This window comes from Cydia fagiglandana, chromosome 9 (assembly GCF_963556715.1).
Source record: "Cydia fagiglandana chromosome 9, ilCydFagi1.1, whole genome shotgun sequence".
NCBI lineage: Eukaryota > Metazoa > Arthropoda > Insecta > Lepidoptera > Tortricidae > Cydia > Cydia fagiglandana.
Genome location: NC_085940.1, coordinates 3746214 through 3769651, shown reverse-complemented (window position 1 = coordinate 3769651; position 23438 = coordinate 3746214). Strand labels below are relative to the sequence as shown.

At 39.8% G+C, this 23438-nt stretch overlaps 2 protein-coding genes across 3 annotated transcripts in view; both read left to right on the top strand.

Moving 5' to 3' along the window:
• LOC134667151 (sodium-independent sulfate anion transporter) overlaps positions 1–23438 on the top strand; it is a 63195-nt gene that overhangs the window by 17956 nt on the left and 21801 nt on the right. The window lies entirely within an intron of this gene.
• Positions 2224–23438, top strand: part of LOC134667159 (uncharacterized) — a 287834-nt gene continuing 266619 nt past the window's right edge. Inside the window, exon 1 of the mRNA XM_063524471.1 lies at positions 2224–2228. The gene's annotated coding sequence lies outside the window, so the exon portion shown is untranslated. The remainder of the gene's footprint in view (positions 2229–23438) is intronic.

Below are 23438 nucleotides of genomic sequence, written 5' to 3'. Positions count from 1 at the left end.
CAACCTTCTTTGCATTGTTGTAGATATATAAGAAGATTGACTCGCTATATCTAATAGAGCTTTCGTAGTGTGAGTTTCCTTTGTTACAGGATTAACTAAATTCACTTCAGCAGTACACAAAAGCACATAACCCTTCTTAGCCGGAGTGAATGAAGACATTGCAGTAGTTGTATTTGTGTTTTCAGGTAAATTTGTACTATTGCTGTCATTTGTTTCAATGTGCAATAGTGTGTTGTGTTTTTTATGACATGTATTACATGGGCCTAACCGGCAACGGGAGTGGTGATGACCAGGGCGCAGACAATTTTTACATAATTTGTATTTCGAAACTTCATTTTGCCTGCAATCCACTGACATTTCTTTAAACTTGTCACACTGATGATTGAAGTGATTTTGTTTACAAAACGCACAAGTTATTTTTGTTTTTGTATCTAAGTTATTAGCACTAGCTGTGTCACTTGTACCTAGCATTGTTGCAACACGTTTGTTTTCTTTTATTTGGTTAGTAGGTTTATCATGTTTTTGTGTAGAAGCACCGCACTGTATTGTTTCCAGGACATCCGCTCGATTACGAAGGAACACTAAGAAATCATCGAGCTTAGGGGAAACTTTGAGTGTATTTTTGTGTTCTTCCCACTTCCTACTAGTGGCGCCATCTAGTTTCGACACCATCATGTATATAACTAATGTGTCCCAACTGTCTGTGGGCTCTTTGAGTGTGTGTAAAGCACGCAGGTTTTTGGTATAAAAATCAATCATGTACCTTATAGCTTTATGGGATTCCCTAGTAATTGGTTCAAAGTTGAACAATGGCCTAATGTGGTTATTGATCAAAATACTCTCGTTGTTGTATCGCTCGCAAAGTAAATCCCATGCGATTTTGTAATTGGTACTTGTAAACTCAATAGACTTTATGACTATAGCTGCTCCACCTTCCAAAGATGCACGCAAATAGTGAAATTTGCTTATTGTAGGGATGGACTCGTTTTTATTTATTAATGAATCAAAAGTATCGCGAAACTCCATCCATTTTGCATAAGAGCCGTCAAAGGAAGGTAATTTTATAGAAGGAAGCCGAATGTGACAGTTGACAGACGTCTGAGAACTGCCATTTGAATGAATTGAACCTTCGGCTCGAGAAGCAGCTGTAGCATATTTAGTAGTCACTGGTTGGTTCGACTCAAGTATCAATTGTGACAATGAAATCAACTTTATGATAGAATCCTCAACTTGCTCACGTTCTAAAAGCTGATCGGCTAAGTTGATGTCATCTAAATTTTCAATTTCTGACTGTACTTCATCAAATTGAGATAATAATTCTTGAAATCGACCTAGTTTCAACTGGAGTTCACCGAATAAAGCCTTAGTGAAATTCTCCGTCGAAATCGCTTTTATTGTATCAATATATTTCTCAAATAAAGTAACCTTTGCCTTTATAGTGCCGCGCTTGCGAACTAAAGGCTTTAGTTCTTCAGACATTTTGTAGAATCAATTAAATGCACATAAATAAGTATGCTAAGAAATAGGCATAAATAAATTGAACAGACTGTACTAAGTATAAATTAAATTTCAAACCGTGCAGGCCACCGTATCAGTAAACAGGTGGCAAATAGGATGGCTGTCCACGTGCAGTGATGTCCACCTCGCGATTAAGCGGAAGATCCACGCAAAATGACAGCTTACACCCGTAGCTCCGGAAGAATCTTGAAGGCAACATATAGCTTATTCCCTGAAAATTTAATTGCGCTAATATCAGAGTATGCTAATATGCTGCAAATTATGCACAAATCTGCTTTCTTACGTATGCCTCGATGTTTATTAAGTCTTAGAACTTTGAAGAAATTTTTAAAAAAATTCCGTAATTTACTGGACTATCTGTCTAAAGCGACTGGACTATTTGTATTTGAACGAAAATTGTTGTAAATTTGAATAAAATTGAATGTAACTAATAAATTAATGCAATATTTTTGCTTTTAACGTAATAATAGAAGAATACAACCTGATGCAGAGCAGGATTAAGGCAACCATGAAATTCGTAATTTACGTTAGGTACTCAAACACTTCACGCAAGGGTTCCTTTGTATCTCTGTGCTCGTGGTTGATGCTGTTGTATTGTAGACGGGACTTCGGGATTCCGCTTGTTTCCAAGGATCCACACGCCGCTTGTATTTCGAAGAAGATTGTTGTTCAAAGAACGTAGGGTCACCAAATGTTAGCGCGATACTGGCGTTAACTATATTATTGTATTTTATTGTAGAATTATTGAAACTATTAGTTTATATATAAATTAGTAGTATTTATTGTACTTTTCACAATGAGATTGTTGACATTAAAGTGCCTTGTTTTTTCTTGTTATTGACATATTTCAATTATTTCAAACTTAGAATGCGCGCCGCATCATAGACTCTTCTGCGGCGCTATGTATAAAGGTTGGATCATTAACATATATATATATATATATACCCAACTAGCAAAATAGTCGTATAAGAATTGATTTACTCAGCCTGTAATCGTATAACAGCCGAGTTACGGTTGTTGAAACACCAATATATCGTATAATAGCGGTTAACTCGACTATTTAGCAATTTTCGCTAATTAGTGCTATAATCATGTCGTATAAACGTTTATAGCACTATCTTTTAGCACTTTTATTCCACCTTTTAATAAATGCTGAATTAGCGCTACTAAATCACTTTTATTCAGCATAATTGTTCTATTAAAATCATATAACAGCTATAGAATAGCTAATTGTCTGAATAAGGCGCTTTAATACAACTGTTACTCAACTCTCTTCTCTGTTGCTATAAAAGCCTATTAAAAGCAATCCAATAACCATTTGGCAACAATGCTGCTGTAACAGCGCGCTTATATCATAATTCGGGTAATGGGGCTCAAACCGCTGTTATAGGAGCTGAAGTGTATTGACAGGTTTTATTCAAAATGTATTCAGCTTAGAGTACTTTTAAAGAGTTTTGAACTACATTAACAGCACAAGTCAGCCATGTTGTACGTTTCAATATAGTCCGGTGGCCAACTGCATGAAACCCTACCTGATAAAAAAATAGAAAATCCTACTCTGTAGGGGTAGCTGACTTTTAGTAGCATCAACTGCTCTTGGTCGGCCGCGGCTTAATTTCGCAAATTTTGCGTAAATGGCAAAATAGTGGCACAAAAATTCATCAAAAAAAAAACCCCATCGTATAATAGAATGAAACTTGCAGGGTAGGATAGCTGCCTTTGAGGACAGCAAAACAAAAGTGGTCAGCTACATCCTGTGTTGGCAGGTTCCTGTGTTCGACCGAATTTGTGGTACCACGTGACAACTACAATTTACCTCATCGAAAAATAGAATGAAAAAAACTGATTGTAATACCTACATTAAATTTGTTGACGTATGTCTTGGTCGGCCTCACCTTAGCCTGACAGCTTTTGCAGTCCGTCCGCATTAAAAAAAATGTGAATGGCAGCAATCCTACCATACAAGTGACATTCTATTTTTCGATGAAGTAAATTGTAGCTCACGTGGTACCACAAATTCGGTCGGACACAGGAACCTGCCAACACAGGATGTAGCTGACCACTTTTGTTTTTTTGATGAATATTTGTACCACTTTTTTGCCATTTGCGCAAAATTTGCCAAGTTAAGCCACGGCCGACCAAGAGCAGTTGAAGCTGCTAAAAGTCAGCTACCCCCACAGAGTAGGATTATTCTATTTTTTTATCAGGTAGGGTTTCATGCAGTCGGCCACCGGACTATAAATCCATAAACATGGCGACAACATGTGCTATAAGTGTAGCAGTAAACGCAGTTACTCGACTTATAGTCGAATTAATGAGATATAACAGAAACTAGATCGTGTAAGCAAATTTTTACTTATTTTAATTAATATTTTTTTATTGAAATTTAAGAAAATAGGCGGCCCATGAATATATATGAACCAGTGCCTTTGGTTTTATCAATAAAGTATTTTTCGCGCTAGGTTTTACTGTATTACGTGTACTTACAGACAGTAAAAACTTATGTACACAATCACGGTAAAAATAAATGTCATGGATGACAGCAGTAAAAAAATACTTAAGTACCTTTTTGTTTTATTAGACACTTGAAGACCATTAGGCCTCAAACTTAATCAAATAATTGAAATATAATCGCTTACCTGAGATCGTTTTTAGCACATATTTGTTGAATAAAAGCATTTACTGCACTCTTACACATTCAAAATGCCGAGTAAAAGCAATTCGGCTACTTTTACGAAACATTTTTGCTGAGAAAAAGCAGTGCGGTTGCTTTTATAGAACACTTTCACTGAGTAATAGCAAATTGATAATGTTTATAGAACAAATAATCGAATAAAAGCACTATCGTTGCTATTAAAACACTAGAAGCGCTTTATATCAACTTTTACTCAACTCTTACAGCATCGATTTGCTTCTTATACAGCGCTTACTCTATTTTTATAACACTTTTAGTCTGTATAAGTGCGCCTTTTCGCGTTGAGTAAACGCTTACAGGACTTTTATTCGACTGTTTTTACACCGTTTATAGCACCAAAAAGCGAAAATAAAAACGTGCTCTCAACTTTTATAGCACATAGATTTGCTAGTTGGGTATAAATATATAAATAAATAACGACGAAACATATTATGAAACTAATGGCGACAGGTCACGGGAACCATTTGCGACGCCCGAATGCCTCTTCGGTTGAAGGGTAAAATATATAAATCAGTTATAAGACCTGTCGTCATGTATGGATCAGAGTGTTGGGCCCTAAAGGTGATGGATGAAAAGAGATTGCATGTAGCGGAGATGAGAATGTTGAGATGGATGTGTGGCGTGACGAGAATGGATAGGATAAGGAATGAGTATATAAGAGGAAGCCTGAAAGTTGCACCCATAACAGAAAAAGTAAGGGCAAATCGCCTAGCGTGGTACGGGCATGTGATGCGGAGGGATGAAAGTCATGTGACGAGAAAGGTATTACGAATGAATGTGGAGGGAAGTACGAGGAAAGGAAAACCGAGGAAAAGGTGGATGGACTGTGTGAGAGATGATATGAAACGAATGCAAGTGAATGATGAAATGACAGGCGACAGAGAGGTGTGGAAGAGAAAGACATGCTGCGCCGACCCCAAGTGAATGGGACAAGGGCAAGAGAATGATGATATTATGAAACTAATAATACACTAAGATTTTTTCATTCTGCTAGCAAAGAAAGCACGTACGGATTTTTTGAAAGCGAACTTATTAGGCGCATTTTTTATGTTAAAAGGAAGTCCGTTCCAAAGACGCGCCACCTGCACAGTGAACGAATTCGACATGAACCCGGTTCGGTGAGGAGGGATGGACAGAGACATATTGCCAGAAGAGCGAAGTTGGCGGACGCGAGAAACGCCGTAGTATTGAAAGAAGGATTTGAGGTATTCCGGAGAGAGTGGATCATTAAGCACAGAAAAAAGAGTGGAAAGCAAGCGAATGTTGCGACGTTGTCGGATGGGAAGCCAGCCAAGCTGAGAGCGAAAAGAAGAAACGTGATCATATTTGCGGAGGCAGAAAATGAAGCGAATGCAGTTATTAAGCAGGCGATCCAATTTATCAAGAAGCTCTTCGTTTAAGTCCGGATAACAGACATCACCATAGTCAATAATGGGTAGTAAAAGGGCGTTAACTAATGCAACTTTAGTTTTGACCGGTAAGAAGTGTTTCAGTCTGTTCAGATAATGAAGGGAGCCCATGACCTTACGACTGATTTCAGTAACCTGTGCTCTCCAACTCAAGGTGTTATCGAAAAGAACGCCCAAGTCTTTAACGCTCTGACTAAATGTTATTGGGGAGCCGTTAAAGCTTACAGGTGCAAGTGCATCCAAGTCTAGTTTTTCAAGCTGCTTGGAACTACCTATAACAATAGCCTGGCACTTTGACGGATTTACAAACAGGCCGAACCTCTCAGACCACTTCTGGATATGAAAAAGGTCCAGGTTAAGTTTATCAATGCAAGTTGGGAGGTCAGTAACGGAGCACTGGTCGTAGAGTTGCAAGTCGTCAGCATACAGATGGTAGGAACAGCGATGGTCAGGTGTAATAAAATTAATAAAGGTGGAAAAAAGAAGTGGGGATAAAATACCTCCTTGGGGCACGCCAGTCGCCAGATCATACCAGTCAGACAAAGACCGGTCAACTCGGACTGCCTGCTGGCGCCCCCCGCAAGTAGGCAGCCAACCAGTGAAGGGCTATATCAGAGACTCTCATATGTTTGAGCAAGGCAAGGAGAATGTCATGGTCAACGGTATTAAATGCGTTAGAGAAGTCAATAAGAATAAGGACCGTGACCATTTGATTCTCCATGCCCCGCCTGATGTCTTCAGTTACCTTAATAAGCGCAGTATTGGTGCTATGACTTGGCCGGAAACCAGACTGCAAAGGGCTTAAAAGGTTGTGCGAGTAAACGAAGGCCGAAAGTTGCTTATGCACAACCGCTTCAGCGATTTTCGAAAGGAAAGGGAGAATTTAAATGGGCCTAAAATTACTGAGAATGGTGGGATTACTAATTTTAGGCAGCGGAATCACAAAAGCTTTACGCCAAAGAGAAGGGAATTCACCAGAGGCCAGTGAAGAGTTGATGATGTCAGCTATCACAGGAAGCACACAGTCGAGGACTGACACAATCATGTAACGACTGACATCATCACAACCCACGGCTTTTGACTTGATAGCCTTAATAATGACTTTTATGTCACTTTCAGAGACAGGACAGAATGAGAAAGAATCTGTGACAGGAGAAGTCAAAGAAGAGCGGTGCCAATAGAAGGAGCGGAGGAAAAATGCCTGTTAAGGTCATTTAGAGAAAATTAGCTGCCATTAAAACTATTGGGGGGTTTTCCCAGGCCAAGAGATCTGAGGAATTTCCAAACATCGGCCATAGACAAAGAGGAAACATTACGGTGAATAAAATGACGCTTCGCTGTACGTACCATCTGGTTGCAACGATTACGAGCTGCCTTAAAGAGTTTCCAATTGTCATCCGTGCGGTCACGTTTAAAGAGCCCGAAAGCTCTATTCCTCCTCCTCATTGCCATCCGGACGCCCTCAGTGATCCAAGGAGCCGGCGGTCGCCGAACTCTAACTGTATGAACAGGCGCATGTTTGTCGAAAAGCCCTAAAATCGCATCATTAAACAGAGAGTCATTTGATGAGGTCGAGAGCACAGGAGACCAATCGATAGCAGCGGCGTCATTTAAAAGAGATTCAGTATTAATCTTGGCGTAGCTACGCATATGAATGAGAGTAGGTTTGCATTTAGGTGCCTTGATTTTGTAGGATGCAAATACAAGGTCGTGGTGAGAGAAACCTGGCGCCATGAACTGACCATGCTTGGTGACAAGATTTGGCGATGAAGTAATGATCACATCGAGCCAAGTATCCGATGACGCCGTATGATGAGTGGGGCCCAATGGGAGAAGAGAGAAGCTGACCGACTGAAGTAGTGACCTAAGTTTACGAGAATGTGATGTGTCTTTCAAAAGGTCAGTGTTTAGATCCCCCATGATCAGGTGATGTGTGTAATCAGAACTCACGGACTCCAGAATCCGTTCCAGATGAGAAAAATAATCAACGGTAGGGGGACTATAAATGACACCCAGTACTGCCTTAACCCCTTTGACATTCACCTCGAGAAATATCCATTCCGCTGAGCCAGAGTAAAGAGAAGGAGTCGAATTGAGCTATTCAGGGTCGAATCATGTTGTCTCTTTCTGATATATGGCACTATCCCTTTCGGCTATTTAGGGTTGTCAAAAATCAAGTGATTATCTTATCTGTGGTCGTGCACCCAAAAGGAAGTCAAGTGGTTCCAACCCTAATAATCGCTCGGAGCAATGCTGAGCCGAGCGGAGCCGAGTTTGACCGAAGTCAGGAGTTTCGCACCTCTGTAAACAGTAGGGCATTAAAATTGTAGAACTCCATTAAGACAGGATCCTTTGAATTAAATTGTAATAAATTATATGGAGACACAGCCGGCCTATTCAAGGTGTCAATCGCTATCGCTTCGACAACGAAACTCTTTGTGTCTCTCTATCACTCTTCTTCCATATAGTGCAACAGTGACAGTTGCGTTTCGATTGCTACGGAGCGTAAGCGATTGGTATGTTGGCTACGCGGCCAGGTGCCACAATTAACTATGGGCTTTCCTTGTAAGTAAATCGATACTTATAGGTGAACATAAAAAAAAACCCTCATGAAACCCTCTGGAAGTGTCCTACGGTGACCGCTTACTATCAAGCGAGCTGTATGCTTATTTTCCGCCGAAGTATATAAAACAAGAAACGATCTACGGTTATCGTCAATTGAGCTGTAAAAAAAAATAAGTTCAAAAACTAAAACCCGACTACTGCAAATCGCGCTCTAAAAAGTATGAAACAAGATAGAATTCTTATCTAAAATTATCAAGCAGAAAATATTATATATGTTACCATTTTTTTTTATATAAAAATACAACGTAATATAATTTACTGATTTTTTTTATATATTTACAGAGATTCAGAGGATCGCCGTGGTCGTATGCCACGATTATAAACTTAAAAGTAATGTGGCATACGACCACGGCTATCCTCTGAATCTCTGTAAATATATAAAAAAATCAGTAAATTATATTACGTTCTATTTTTATATAAAAAAAAATGGTAACATATATAATATTTTCTGCTTGATAATTTTAGATAAGAATTCTATCTTGTTTCATACTTTTTAGAGCGCGATTTGCAGTAGTCGGGTTTTAGTTTTTGAACTTATTTTTTATTTAATTAATTTTGGGTCATGATTTCGTTACTAACTTTTTGAAGTCACTTTATATTACTTTTGCGAGGGCGTCCTCAGTACAGAAATACACGCAGAGCGCCGCCTATATCGGGCTACGCCCGACTCCTTTAGTGCCTATGAGGGCGCCGATGGCGGCCGTCTTTGGACCGCGTACGTCGGGTTACGCTCGACACTTTTAGTATGAGGGCGCCGAAGACGCCCGGTTTTGGAACGCGTACGTCGGGCTACGCCCGACTCTTATAGTATGAGGGCGCCGAAGGCGCCCGGCTTTGGAACGCGTATGTCGGGCTACGCCCGACTCTTTTAGTAGGGGGGCGCCGAAGGCGCCCGGCTTTGGAACGCGTACGTCGGGCTACGCCCGACACTTTTAGTGTGAGGGCGCCGAAGGCGCCCGGCTTTGGAACGCGTATGTCGGGCTACGCCCGACTCTTTTAGTATGAGGGCGCCGAAGGCGCCCGGCTTTGGAACGCGTACGTCGGGCTCCGCCCGACTCTTTTAGTATGAGGGCGCCTAAGGCGCCCGGCTTTGGAACGCGTACGTCGGGCTACGCCCGACACTTTTAGTATGAGGGCGCCGAAGGCGCCCGGCTCTGGAACGCGTACGTCGGGCTCCGCCCGACTCTTTTAGTATGAGGGCGCCGAAGGCGCCCGGCTTTGGAACGCGTACGTCGGGCTACGCCCGACACTTTTAGTGTGAGGGCGCCGAAGGCGCCTGGCTTTGGAACGCGTATGTCGGGCTACGCCCGACTCTTTTAGTATGAGGGCGCCGAAGGCGCCCGGCTTTGGAACGCGTACGTCGGGCTCCGCCCGACTCTTTTAGTATGAGGGCGCCTAAGGCGCCCGGCTTTGGAACGCGTACGTCGGGCTCCGCCCGACTCTTTTAGTATGAGGGCGCCGAAGGCGCCCGGCTTTGGAACGCGTACGTCGGGCTACGCCCGACACTTTTAGTATGAGGGCGCCTCCCGGCTTTGGAACGCGTACGTCGGGCTCCGCCCGACTCTTTTAGTATGAGGGCGCCGAAGGCGCCCGGCTTTGGAACGCGTATGTCGGGCTACGCCCGACTCTTTTGGTATGAGGGCGCCGAAGGCGCCCGGCTTTGGAACGCGTATGTCGGGCTACGCCCGACTCTTTTGGTATGAGGGCGCCGAAGGCGCCCGGCTTTGGAACGCGTACGTCGGGCTCCGCCCGACACTTTCAGTATGACGGCGCCGAAGGCGCCCGGCTCTGGAACGCGTACGTATCTTGTAAAAAAATTGACTGTTTCATACATTTTGGCTGATCAGGACTTCTATACCTATTCACGTTATAAAATGTTGCAGGACATTAAAAAAACACCATGTATAGCGGCCAAACAAATTTCTTTTGCAAAAACCTTCTTGTATCGCCGTAGTCGCGTAACACGCGGATAGAATCCAGAGCGCTTGTAGATTCATAGTTCGAATCACCTAACCGATAAATTAATGTTTTATCTGGCGCATGCAAGCAAAGCCGGGTGCAAAAGCTAACAATATTTATATATTTGAAATGTGCTATTTGAGTTCTTTCCAATGATGTATAACACATCATCATTACTTAATTTTAGTTTTTTGGTTCGTGACTTTATGACCTCTAGAGGGTGCAGTGTTCATTTTTTTGTGACGCCATATAGCCTATAACCAGCGGACGATTAAGACGATTCGAATGACACATCGTTTGTTAAATTATAATACGTACTTTAGAAGTTATGAGGGAACAGATGAACATACATACATACATACATACATACCCACATACATACCGGTCAAAATCATAACCCTCCTTTTGCGTTGCCGTAGTCGGGTAACAAGAAACGAATTAAAGCATTGAAACGGAGACCTTCACTCTCGTTCAGTCAATAAGCTAATACTGATGGGGAATAGAATCTTAGCAAACCGCTGTGGTGGCCTAGCGGTTAGAGCGTGCGTCTTTCAATCCGGAGGTCGCGGGTTCAAACCCCGGATCGTACCAATGAGTTTTTCTAAACGAAATATCATTTGATATTTACCAGTTGCTTTTCGGTGAAGGAAAACATCGTAAGGAAACCGGACTAATCCATATAAGGCGTAGTTTCGCCTTTGGGATAGAAGATCAGACCGCAGTCGCTTTCGTAAAAACAACCTACGTCAATTCTTGGGATTAGTTATCAAGCGGACTCGATGCAGGCTTCTATGAGCCGTGGCAAAATGCTGGGATAACGTGAGGATGAAGAATATATCCGTATTATGGCTCCTCTACACGATGGGCCAACGCCGGCCACTCCAAGGGACGCAGCCATGCGGTAGAATGAGATAGCAATATCACTTGCTCCCTGTAACGCATAAATATGTCCCTTGGAGTGGTGGCGTTGGCCCATCGTGTAGAGGAGCCATTATGGGATCTCTTTTGGAATTTTAAGCAAGCAAATCTTCTTGCACGCGGCACCACGATTGAAATACTACGTCAATGGTGTAATTACAGCGATTACGTCGTCCTACTTACAAACATATGCTGTGGGTATTTCAGGGCCATACACAGCAATTAGGTTCTAAAGGGCTATAAAGTCTAGTTATCTCTCAGGGTTCTCTTCGTTAGACATGCGCAAAACGCTTCACTGAGTTGAAAAGATTGAATCATATCTTTCGCTCGCGGTGATATGTATCCCTCATTTCGTTCATTTTGCTCAGTGGATCTGTAAGCTATATTGTTCACGAGTGACTAGAGAGAGATGTCAATCAATCAGATACACGTAGCCCTAAGTACGACCAAGATGGAGAATCTTGCGATACTATCCCGCCATGTTTTCCCGACACAAAATTTACAATTGTCACGAAATACGTAGGAAAATTTGGGTTTATTTAAGCGCCGGCTAGCCAAACATGGGAAACGGGATCCGACGTTTGAAGTATTGTGTAACACGTGAAACCACCTCAGGTGTGAGGTGTTACACGTGGAAATGCCTCACAAATGAGGTGACATTGTGTTACACATTACAGAATGCGTGAAGTTACTACTTCTTAGAAGTTCTATGAAATTATGACGTATAAAATAAATAAGACATGCACTGCGTATGCTATCAAAATCGCCGCAGACTTTTCTTGGGCTAACTATAGTAGTGCCTCTCTCTACAATGTCGAGGAGAGCATTTTAAACCAACGAATTTAAAAACTACGGCATTTTCTATTTTAAAATGGACTTGCATAACTTATATCAGTGAAATATTTTTTCTAATTTTTATTTTACTATTTTGTCGACGTGATTAATATTTTCATGCCAAATTGCACTTTATACTTTAATGATCACTGAGCTAAGCCGCGGACAGACGGACCGACAGATAGACAGACGCACACGGCGAAACTATATCCTAGTTGACTACGGAACCCTAAAACGTTCCGGATATACGTGGGCTATACTGAAAGTTTCTGGATTCTGATATATGAGACGACTTATTTGTTCTAAGTGGCCAGTTCAGACATTTCCAGTACGCCCTAAGTATTTTCGAATATGACATCCAGTAAAGACAGACGTGGGTCTAAGCAGATTAGTTAAATTTACTTTAAGCATATACACTTTATATCATATGGGGTCATCCATTAATTACGTCACACGTTTAGGGGGAGGGAGGGGGTCAAGAAAATGTGACATATTGTGACATGGGGGAGGGGGGAGACACAAACTTTGTGACGTCACTTTAACTTCATCAGTAACCGAAAATTTATTTAAATAATTTAGTTCGCTGTGCATTTAAATAACAAGTTTTTAAAACGAAAATAGTTTTTAATCGTTTAATTTTCTTTCCTAAGCAGTTTTGGGTTATAAAATTACTAATATTTATATCGTCAAAAATATTTTGATAAAATATTAATAATACTTAGGTACTTACTTAATTCGATTTGGCGATTTCGTAGAAAAAATGTGACGTCACACTAGGGGGGGAGGGGTTTGCCAAATGTGACCAAGTGTGACAAGGGGGGGAGGGGTCAAAAAACCTAGAAATTGGTGTGACGTAATTAATGGATGACCCCTATGCATATGCAATGCATTGATAAAAACAATGCAATTACCTAAGTACAAAATAATTATGTAAAACAGTTGAATGCACTCAGCAAGGGTAACCCCGAACGCCGGAACAAATCTCACTTATTTCTGTGTTACAGTAAATTGAACCCAATTAACCTTTTTATGTAACTGAAACTTATTATCTACCTATAAATAAATACTTTGCTTTATTTATTTTATCATAATTGATTTTGCCATTGTACATATAAGTAGGTATAAAGGTACCTATACTCGTATTTGTAAACCTAATTGATGTTTTCCTATATACCGGGTGTCGCTTGTAACACGAGTAAAATATTAAACTGTAGGCTGTACCCTTAAAACTGACCAACATTTGTTCAGCGACTTAAAAATAACTTGTGTGTTGATTCTTAGCACACTTGAAAGTTTATTCTAAGACGCAATAAATTGCGAATTTTGTTATCCCACATCTGGCGTCTTTCGAGCGTCGGCGTCTACAATTCTATGGCCGACGTCGACGCAACGTCGACGCAGCGTCGACGAAACTGCGCAGCGACGTCATTTTTTATAGCGCTGGAACGACGCCGACAAACGCCGACGCTCGAAAGACGCCCTGTGTGTCAAGCTACGTGACATAGAATGATAATGACGTACAGATGTAGTGCATACTTATTTTCCATCGTATTTTCACGGAAACGTACGAACGCGGCTTGTTATTTCAGTCAGTCACGGTACAAAAAGTACTGAGGTTGACTGAAGTAGCATAACAAATACAAACGTTTCCGAGGAAATACGATACGATATCAAGAACAAATATTATCATAAATATCGAAAAAGTGCTTAGCATGGATAAGATGTTAGACTGATAATCTAGTCTAGAGGTCCATGGTTCGATTGCCGGAATTGACGTAAACGCTTATAACAATATTAATTATTCTTTGTATTTTACCAAATAAAGTTCATTAAGCGAGACCGATGATTCACCTTCATGCAAACATATTAAGCAACATATGAACAAAACCAATCGATGGCCTTCTCATGTTATTCTTGGGAATACAAAGACTTCAGTGCTATAAATAAAATTTAACCTTAAATAGGAATTTACATTTTTTTTGTTTTTCTTTTACAAGTATGTAATTGACATTGAATTTGGACAATGTAAAAAAAGGTTTAGTAAAGTAAAATATAGTTCATGCACGGGGCCTATAAGGGTCCCGTTTTTTAGGGTTCCGTACCCAAAGGGTAAAACGGGACCCTATTACTAAGACTTCGCTGTCCGTCCGTCCGTCTGTCCGTCTGTCTGTCACCAGGCTGTATCTCACGAACCGTGATAGCTAGACAGTTGAAATTTTCACAGATGATGTATTTCTGTTGCCGCTATAACAACAAATACTAAAAACAGAATAAAATAAAGATTTAAGTGGGGCTCCCATACAGCAAACGTGATTTTTGACCAAACGTTTTGAACAACGTCGGGCGTGGTCAGTACTTGGATCGGTGACCGTTTTCTTTTTGCATTTTTTTGTTTTTTTTTTGCATTATGGTACGGAACCCTTCGTGCTCGAGTCCGACTCGCACTTGCCCGGTTTTTTCTGTTGAAGTACGGCACCCTAAAAAAACAATTAAAGACCGCAGAATGCGGTCATGTCCGCCGTAAGTTGATAATAAGAGTACGGTATCGAGTGACTATCCTTGGAATGCTCCTTTAGCCCGCTCCCGACAGGGTAACTGACACCTACACTCAGCCGAGTGCTTCCAGTGACGTGCCCTTTTACGGGAACATTCCCGAGAAAATATTACGAGATATAAAAAAAGATCGGGAATATTCCCGAGAAAATATTACGAGATATAATAAAAGATTTCATTTCAGATATTAGTTTATTTATTTAACCTTTATTGAACCTTAACCCTTTATAAGGCATAAGGATGTTAGAAATTATGCAAAATTAAACCCTATCACTTTGAAACAAAGTTCAAAATCATGTGGGAAATATATTCCCTCTGCCTTATAAAGGCATAATAATAGTACATTACGATACAAGTGCGAAAAACAGGATATTCGCAACGAGTGGCGATAAATGAAAACACGACCGAAGGGAGTGTTTTAAGTCTACACGAGTTGCGAATTACCTGTTCGCACATGTATCGTACAACGTTTTACGTACGTAAAGTAGCACCATATGTACTGTAAAACAAATAACCCGTGCAAAGCCGGGCGGGTTGCTAGTTTAAACTATAAATTGGTTTGGGCATGGGCATACATCGCGCTACAATAACAGTTCTCGCAAGCAAAAATGATCGTTGACAAGATTTATAATAAACTGAAATAAATGTCATATACTAAGAAAAAGTGACCAAGGCCTTCAGTGCCCCAGGCTGGAATCGAACCAGCGCAGCGTCCTCTGCTATCGCGGTAGGTGCCTGAACCACTCGGCCACCGGGCCACAGCGGCATAGGTCGAATTTTTCCAAGTATATGCACTTCTTACTGAAGGCTTGTGGCGCCCCCACAAAGATTTATAATATGAAGGACTAATTTACTGTACCTTCTGTGCATCTACCTAATATTTTATAATTGTAGGGACCGGGCGTGTTGGAGGGTCTGCCATCTTGTGGCTTGAATCGGAAACATATGCACATGTACATTGTCGAAGCAAGTGTTACCATCTAGTGTCATTCTATGGAACTTGCTATCTATGTAAACAATACTGAAATCGACAGTTTCAATATGGCGGTTTGTTTACATAGTTAGCAAGTTCTATAGAATGACACTTACCGTTCTCGTTGGTACGTTTCCTTGTGCATAGTAGGTTCCGCCATCTTGTGGGCTACATCAGAAGCGTAAACGTCACATTTACGCCTCGCGCCATAAATCTGATTGCGCCTATGCTGCCCCCTATAGTTCATGCACGCCCCCTATAATGGCATAGTTACTATCAAAAGAATTTAAAACTATGACTACAATCACCTTGCATTTTACGCTAATTATGTAAAATAGCAATCATAATGTTATTATATATCCGTATGTTAGGTATTAAGAAAAATGCCCCTTGACGAAACACATGACAACACACATATATTGCACAATATTATATGAATGTAAAAACATTTACTTACATGCTTGAGAATATTCCAGGGAAATTAACGGCGCTAAAAAGTTAACATATTTAGGTTTATAGTACATTATTGTCGAGGCTCGGAAGTAGCTACTTGCAGGCTGAGGATTCGTTTTAAACGGACGACCTTGGGAGTCCGTTTAATTGAATCCGAAGCCAGCAAGTAGCCTTCCAGCCGAGTCATATATAGTGCTTTTCTCAAAAATGGTGCACGAAATATAAATATCATATAAATATTTTACAAAAGCAACATTCTTACGTATATATTTTCACAGAACAAAGCCCTTGCCGCCTTTTATTTTTTTTAATAAAAAAATAGAAGTGTATTTTTCTGCCGAAAATACGCCAACCTATTTGAGACAGCTAAATAGTCGCGGTACTAATCATCTGTTTGGCTGTTTAATGGGCCTGTGCCTTCATTTGATATGGCCATTTCAACTTTTAAAAAGTTTGGAACTCGACAAATAATGGAATTTGTATGCAACATTGCAGTCCTAAAATCGAGACTGCAATGTTTTTAACTTTTTAATTTTTGACTGACCATAAACTCCGCGCTTCGCGACCTATTTTTTAGACGGCAAACTCGACTTTGCTGTCCATTTTTGAGAAAAAGAACTTTATTTCTCATAAAGAATTACAGGATTCACTTACATGAGAAAATTTACATGTTAAAGCTAAGACTAAGCATACAGTGTACACAAAAAGAAAACATGTTAGTCATAGTGGGTAGAAATACATTACATGATACTTATTACTAAACGCACGGAACATATTTTTACGTTGCTAACTGCACCACAACCAGCGATGTATGAGGCAGATAAGACGATGCGCTAGGATGGATGCGGTATACTCGAGTGTGCACATAAGCATAAGTTAAATGTGGACATTTTTTGTTTTGTTTTCCCTGTTGTAATAAATATATAAACGTACCTAGTTTGAATGTTTTTTTTTTTATTATTATTATTTTATTTCTTTTTTAAATTAAGTTTGAATTTAAATTAAGTATGTTTCAAAGTATATAGTATAGTAAAGGGGGTATGAATAGTTATATTATTTTGTTGTCGTTTTGTGTATATGTATATATTTAGGTTTTTGTTTGTGCAATAGGTATATTTATTTATTTATTATTTCAAGCTATATAATTATTATTTTGTTAGTAGTTACTAAATACACGGGGCGATCTTTTCAGTTATTATTATTATTCTAACCTCCTAAGGGCCCCAGTCATAAATACAAATGAAAAATGTAAATTTTTCCACTGAAATGTGAACTATTATGACTGGTTAATTTTGATTTGAATTGATTGAAATTTTATTGAACTGAAGAGGCACTATAGGTAGGACCTTGAGCCTTAAGAGGATAAGAATCTACTCAGGTGGGTCTTTGAGCTGTAAACCTAAGTTTTAGTGAGATTTAACACAAAGAATTATTAAATTTTAAAGAAAGAAAATACCTATATTTTATTTGTACACTGCCTAAATGAGCAAATCATGGCACAGCACTATTGCAGAGGTATCTTGTCGAAATTAAATTTCCACCTGGCAGTATGAACAATAAAAGAGAATTCTAATAATTAACTCGAAATAAAATATCTTGATGTTTATTGTGAATTTAAATACCATTTGATATTTACCAGTAGCTTTTCATTCATCCTTTCAATGTGAAAAAACTGGCCTATTACTAAAAACCTGACTAATGCGACTCGGACTCGCCCACCGAGGGTGCCGTACTTAATAGTATTTGTTGTTATAGCGGCGACAGAAATTCATGATCTGTGAAAATTTCAACTGTCTAGCTATCACGGTTCATAAGATACAGCCTGCTAACAGACAGACAGATGTACATTGGAGACTTAGTAATAGGGTCCCATTTGTACCCTTTCGGTACGGAACCCAAATAAGGTCAAGATATACCTCTGTTTTGGAAGGTTACTTTCATACTGAATATACTTACCTACGCCAGTTCTTAAGATAAGGCTATTAGTTAAAATTAAACTTAAAGAAAGTAAACAGCACGAAATAAAATTAAAAACAACTTACACGAAAGAGCGATTTGTTCACATCGTGTCGTACGCACCGGGGCAGGGAACATGGATAACATACAAATACATACAGATATGCCACTCCAAACTAAATATAGCCTATAGACCGACCGCTTAAATGAGTCCTCGCCTGCGCGGTACGGGGGCGACGGGGAGGGATGATTAAGGACGGCGGGGAAGGTGCGGGCGGCAGGCGTAGGCCGTCGGTCTATAAAGCGCCCTATGTTACCTTTTTCAGACAAGGTTTCACTAGGTATTCTTCCAACCTATCGGTCCATTACCGTTTTACCTTATCATCGTAAGCTTGAAGCATGACTTGTTAGAACCGACTTTAGCGTAGTTCTGAACACAACTCTCTTTGTGTACATGCGGCTACTGTTTTAAAACTAGCCGCACTTTTATTTAACTACAAAGCATGTATCTATGTTTGAACGGGTCAAATCTTGCAAGTTAATTTTAACCCACTACCCGACTTCCAATGATGCTAAAAATTTGCATACATATGTAAGTTGGATGATAATGCAATATTATGGTACCTACCATAGAGCCGATTTGATGATGGAGACAGAAGGTGGCTATAGGAACTCTGTGATAAAAAAAAAACCTAATTGTGTTTGGGGTTTTTAGAGTTGTCTCAATGAGTATTAGTTGCCTGTGGAAAAGTACAGTCGGCGATAAAATGGGTTATCCGCAGATGGTCTAGAACGCAAAATGGCTAGTGTGTTGTTTTGCCTAAATCGCAATTAGTCTACATCGCAAACGGTCTAGAACGCAAAATGCCCACTTTTTATATCACCACATTTTACATAGGTTCGTTTGGTATCTTCAAATGGCCGAAGGCCAGACAGCAAATATTAGGAGCCCCGCTTCCGCGGACTGCGGCAAAACATCACACTATAGTCATTTTGCGTTCTAGACTATCTGCGGATAACCCGATAAAAGCTTGTATAAAAAACGATTTTTTTGCCAATAACTTATTAATAATGGTGACGTATATACTGCTTTTAAACATATTATGTAATCTGTGACGCGGGCTGGAGACAACCGAGTCGACACGTACTGTAGTCATTAATCCAGGCACGGGGAAACTTTTCACCCTTTCGAGGAAAAACCTTTTTATATTTTCGACCCTTCTCAATTCGGATTTGGGTAGGTTGTCATATTAGTAATGAAAAAAAAACAATAAAATATGTCTGAATGGGGAAGGCATTGTCGTAATACTTGTATATCATTATATAGCAAAATATCCATAACGACTGTTCAATACATTGCACGTTTTGCACGTTTATAATAATACCTATTAGTGTTCCATTTATAGTACCTAAACAATACGAAGACAAACGCTATTGACTGCACGTTTCGTATTTGTTAAAGTGTTTCTACCATAGATTAGGAATCCACTAGACCTAGTTTAGAGCAATTATTTAATGAAACCGATGATGTCAAAAATACGGGGGTGCGCAGGACGAGGTGAGCGAAGTCCCGTGCGGTGATTGGTCCGTTCAAAGACACGGACGTCACACAAAGACACTTTTATTTATTTAAACTTTATTTGTTGTTTTTTCCGCCTTTTGTACAATTGTTTACACAGTAAACTTAATACACTTACACTTTCGACTCGAACATGGAGTAAATTTACCGTATGCGTGACAGAGGGGGTAGCGTGACTATGCTCAGTCTGGAGGATGTTTTGCCTGTGGTTTCTACTTATAGAAGACACAGTCACAGCTGTGAAATATTATAAATTGACAAGGGGTTCTTTACCGATACCTATACCGATACTAGTTCTTAGATATATGGCACACCAAGAATAAGCGAGCATTTCGCTCGTTTCTTCCCAGAACGTGTAGCATGTGGAATGAGTTACCTCCTGAAGTATTTCTTTAGCGCAACGGCACGGGGTTCTTTGGCTGGTATTCAGGGTTCTCAAGGGTCGGCAACGCATAAGTGGCTTCATCGATGTTGCTTATGTCCAAGGGCGACGCGACGGTGACCGCAAGGATATTGAAAAGGCTTACTAAGAGGTCCACTCTGGAGGAGAGAGATAGAAAAGGTTATTTAGGAAAAATTTGATAAGCCTGCCAGTGACGGCATAATCGCTGAAGTAGGGTACATAGGACCGCATTTGTTCAGAGTTTCCTGCGAGTTTAATTCGAAAAGAAGATCCACGAGTCGCCATTACTTGGCGCTGTTCCGTGGAGCAAGAAGTGTATTGGCGATGGGTTATTGATACACACACGCACGAATATACGCGCACGTAGCGCTCGCACAGACACACACACACTACACCGTAAAAATAGGTAGACGAATAGTACACCGGCAAAAGAAATATTTGTGTTGAATAAGGGCCGTGCCTTGTTAAAAATTCTCACGCCTTTATCAAGCTTAATACCTAGTGGTTTCCCTGAAATAAATGTTCTTCTGCACTCAGTAAGCAATGGCAATACAAATACAATCCGTGATGAACCAATCATTTACTTCCTATAACTTGTATAGAGGCATCCCTTTGAGAGAAAATTGATACACGACAACTATCAATCAATCAATGTTTTATTATCGCAAAAATAAATGAGCAAAGTATTTCTCAATAGCTGCAATATTTAGACGACACAAGTCTACGTCGCCGCCAAAAAAACCCAGATTTATAGTATGTTACGTGATATATTTCACACGCCGCTTCACTTCACTTTTACTCGACGTCCGTTTTTTGTACCTACATTAATGATTTCTTTTAGAAATAAAGATTTCCTAAAAATGCGAGCACGAATGCCCGGCGGATTGATCGAGGAATTACGTGGCTCACGTCTCCCAACCCCCCAAATGATAGATCTTCAACTCGGGAGGAATTATTGCCAACGTCCAGATGGGCGCTTAATATGCGATAGATGAAGCTTCATGTTATCATTACTGGGACGAGCGCGGGTGACTCTGACCAGGATCTCTAGAACTGTGTCGTGTGCATAATTATTACACCGCAATTTGACTTTGATCCTTCTAGTGGTGATGTGAAACTCGTTGTTTCCAGGCTGAAAAGTGGTGATGATACCACCAGCCCCTTGTATTTCCCCATTTCCTTTGAAGCATAGGAACACCAAGCGATCAGAAGACAAACTGCGGTCTAATAATTATGCATACGACACAGTTCTAGAGATCCTGCAGCGCTATCATGGTCGAGTTTTTATCACCTATCATGTCATGCGTCACTTTCGCACTTACATACTTATTGTAACGTGACAGGTATGGTGACAAATAATAAAGAACCGGCCATCTTAGCCCTTCTGGTCTATCTAGATGTTGGGCGCCAGCTTAACGTAGTACTGCCAGTACGGAACCTACACGTTGGGCGCCAGTACTGTACTGGCGATGGCGCCCAACGTGTACGTTCCGTAAGAACTATGCCTAATCTAAGAGCGTTATACTAGTTATCTTTGAGATTGAAGCGAGCGGTTAAAATAACACCCTTGATGACAATCCGAGTCGTAAAGCTTAAATTACTCCGATAGCGGACATTTTTATGACCAATCAGGATGGATACATTTTAAAGCTGTAAAACGTCGCTCTTTGCGCGAAAATATGCCAGTTTATTTTATTATTCATCAAACTTGGAATGCGAGGGAAAGATGACAAGAGTTTTCAGACATTTTATCAAATGCCCTTTACAAAATATTATATCGTCCTAACTTTACAGCTCTACCTTATCTCTTATCTCCATAGTAAAACGCGAATTAGAGATTCGCCTTAAATGTTTGCAATCAAACTAAACTGAAATATGCGCCTTAAATTAGTAAATGTGTGTTTGTTAATGTTGTTATACATCAGTATAATTCGTTTCCTTTCCTTGTTAAGTATTTAATATCCACACCTTTAGGAATATCAGATTACCTAATTGTGATTTCCGATAATAAACATGTTAACTCAATCCTAAAATATTTACATTGATTAGGTAAATAACCGCTCTCTAAATTTAATCACCAACGATTATAAGCAATGATTACAGCACATCAGCAATATTTTCAAGTGCAGAATGAAATCTTTACAATAAATTAGAAACGCTTGTATTGATGACTATACGCAAATTCAACGTAATTTTAGATTCCTGTTATTTTTTATATCATTTTCCTTATGATTATTACGTACCTACATATAAGCAGCAACTGATGTTTATTTAAACTATCAATTTCAATTCGTATTCTGCAATCTAATAGTAGGTTATACCTATGCCAGTGGAGTTATTCTTATCGCTTAACACGACAAACAGTTATATATCTGTTTATGGTTTCAAATAATCGTTTATTTGTCTACTTAACGTGACGTTCGGATGTCAAATTCAGCTGCATTACTGTTGCGGCGTCGTTGTTGCCGCCGCTGTATCCGTCAATTTCCTTGATATTGTCAAGAGGGTGACGGAACGAACGACATAATCGGGACAGTGCGACGGAGGCAGCGATGTCCCAATAGTAATACAGCTGCAGTTATAATTGGGACATTACCGTAAGAGAGGATACATTGGGCACTAAACCAAAAAATAAATCAACCCATAGCAAATATAAAGATGAGATTTGACTGCTTTGGGTAAGCATTAAGAGTTTTTTTTTTGTACTCCACTCAGAATACTGTCGCCCGGTTTTGAACAGCTTGCCCGGTTCGGCTTCCTGCCCGAATTCCCATAGTGTTTTACCACCTTATACAAATAATGGAGACATTAAAATGGTTCCATCCCTTTTGACCTGCGGGAGTTACGCGAGAACAAATTACCCATTTATATTCCCATCTATCTCCATCCTTCAGAATATTTTAGATCAGAAATTTATCAATTTTATCATAGATTAAAAGTAGAGTCCATTATAACTTTTCAACTAGCTTGCGCTCATTATGGAGCATAATACATCAGTTCAATTATGGTTGATTATGTTTAGCGAAACAAATTGACTTGTCAGGGCCGCACATACCGGCACATCATGATATTATTCAATTATCGTTCACTGTATGCATTGTCGTTGATTGTGAAAATACATTAGACTCCTCTGTTGTGATGTTTTATGTACTGCTATATAAATACCTTGTTACGTTTATTTACACAGTTCTACTTATTCTTTTGAGAGTTCTGCTTTGTTTTTTCGTTATTACTAGTTCTGCACCTGCATGTGTATTGTGTACTACAGTACACAATTAACTGTACCTGTGTAAACTTGACTAGGTGTTTTCTTTATTTAAAAAACGAAATTTCATTATTTATTTATTTAATAAATATACAATGTTTGCCTTGGTAACACTTATCGAACTTTATCAGTTACATGTAGTCGATTTGGTCTCATGAACAAATTATAAATAATAACCAATCCTTTCTTTAGAAAAGAAGAATATGAATGGTAGTACCTAAATCTAAGCGTTATTTTAATGTACCTAAATCATTTCACTAATAGCCATTATGCGATGAATAAAACTGTTTCATCGAGC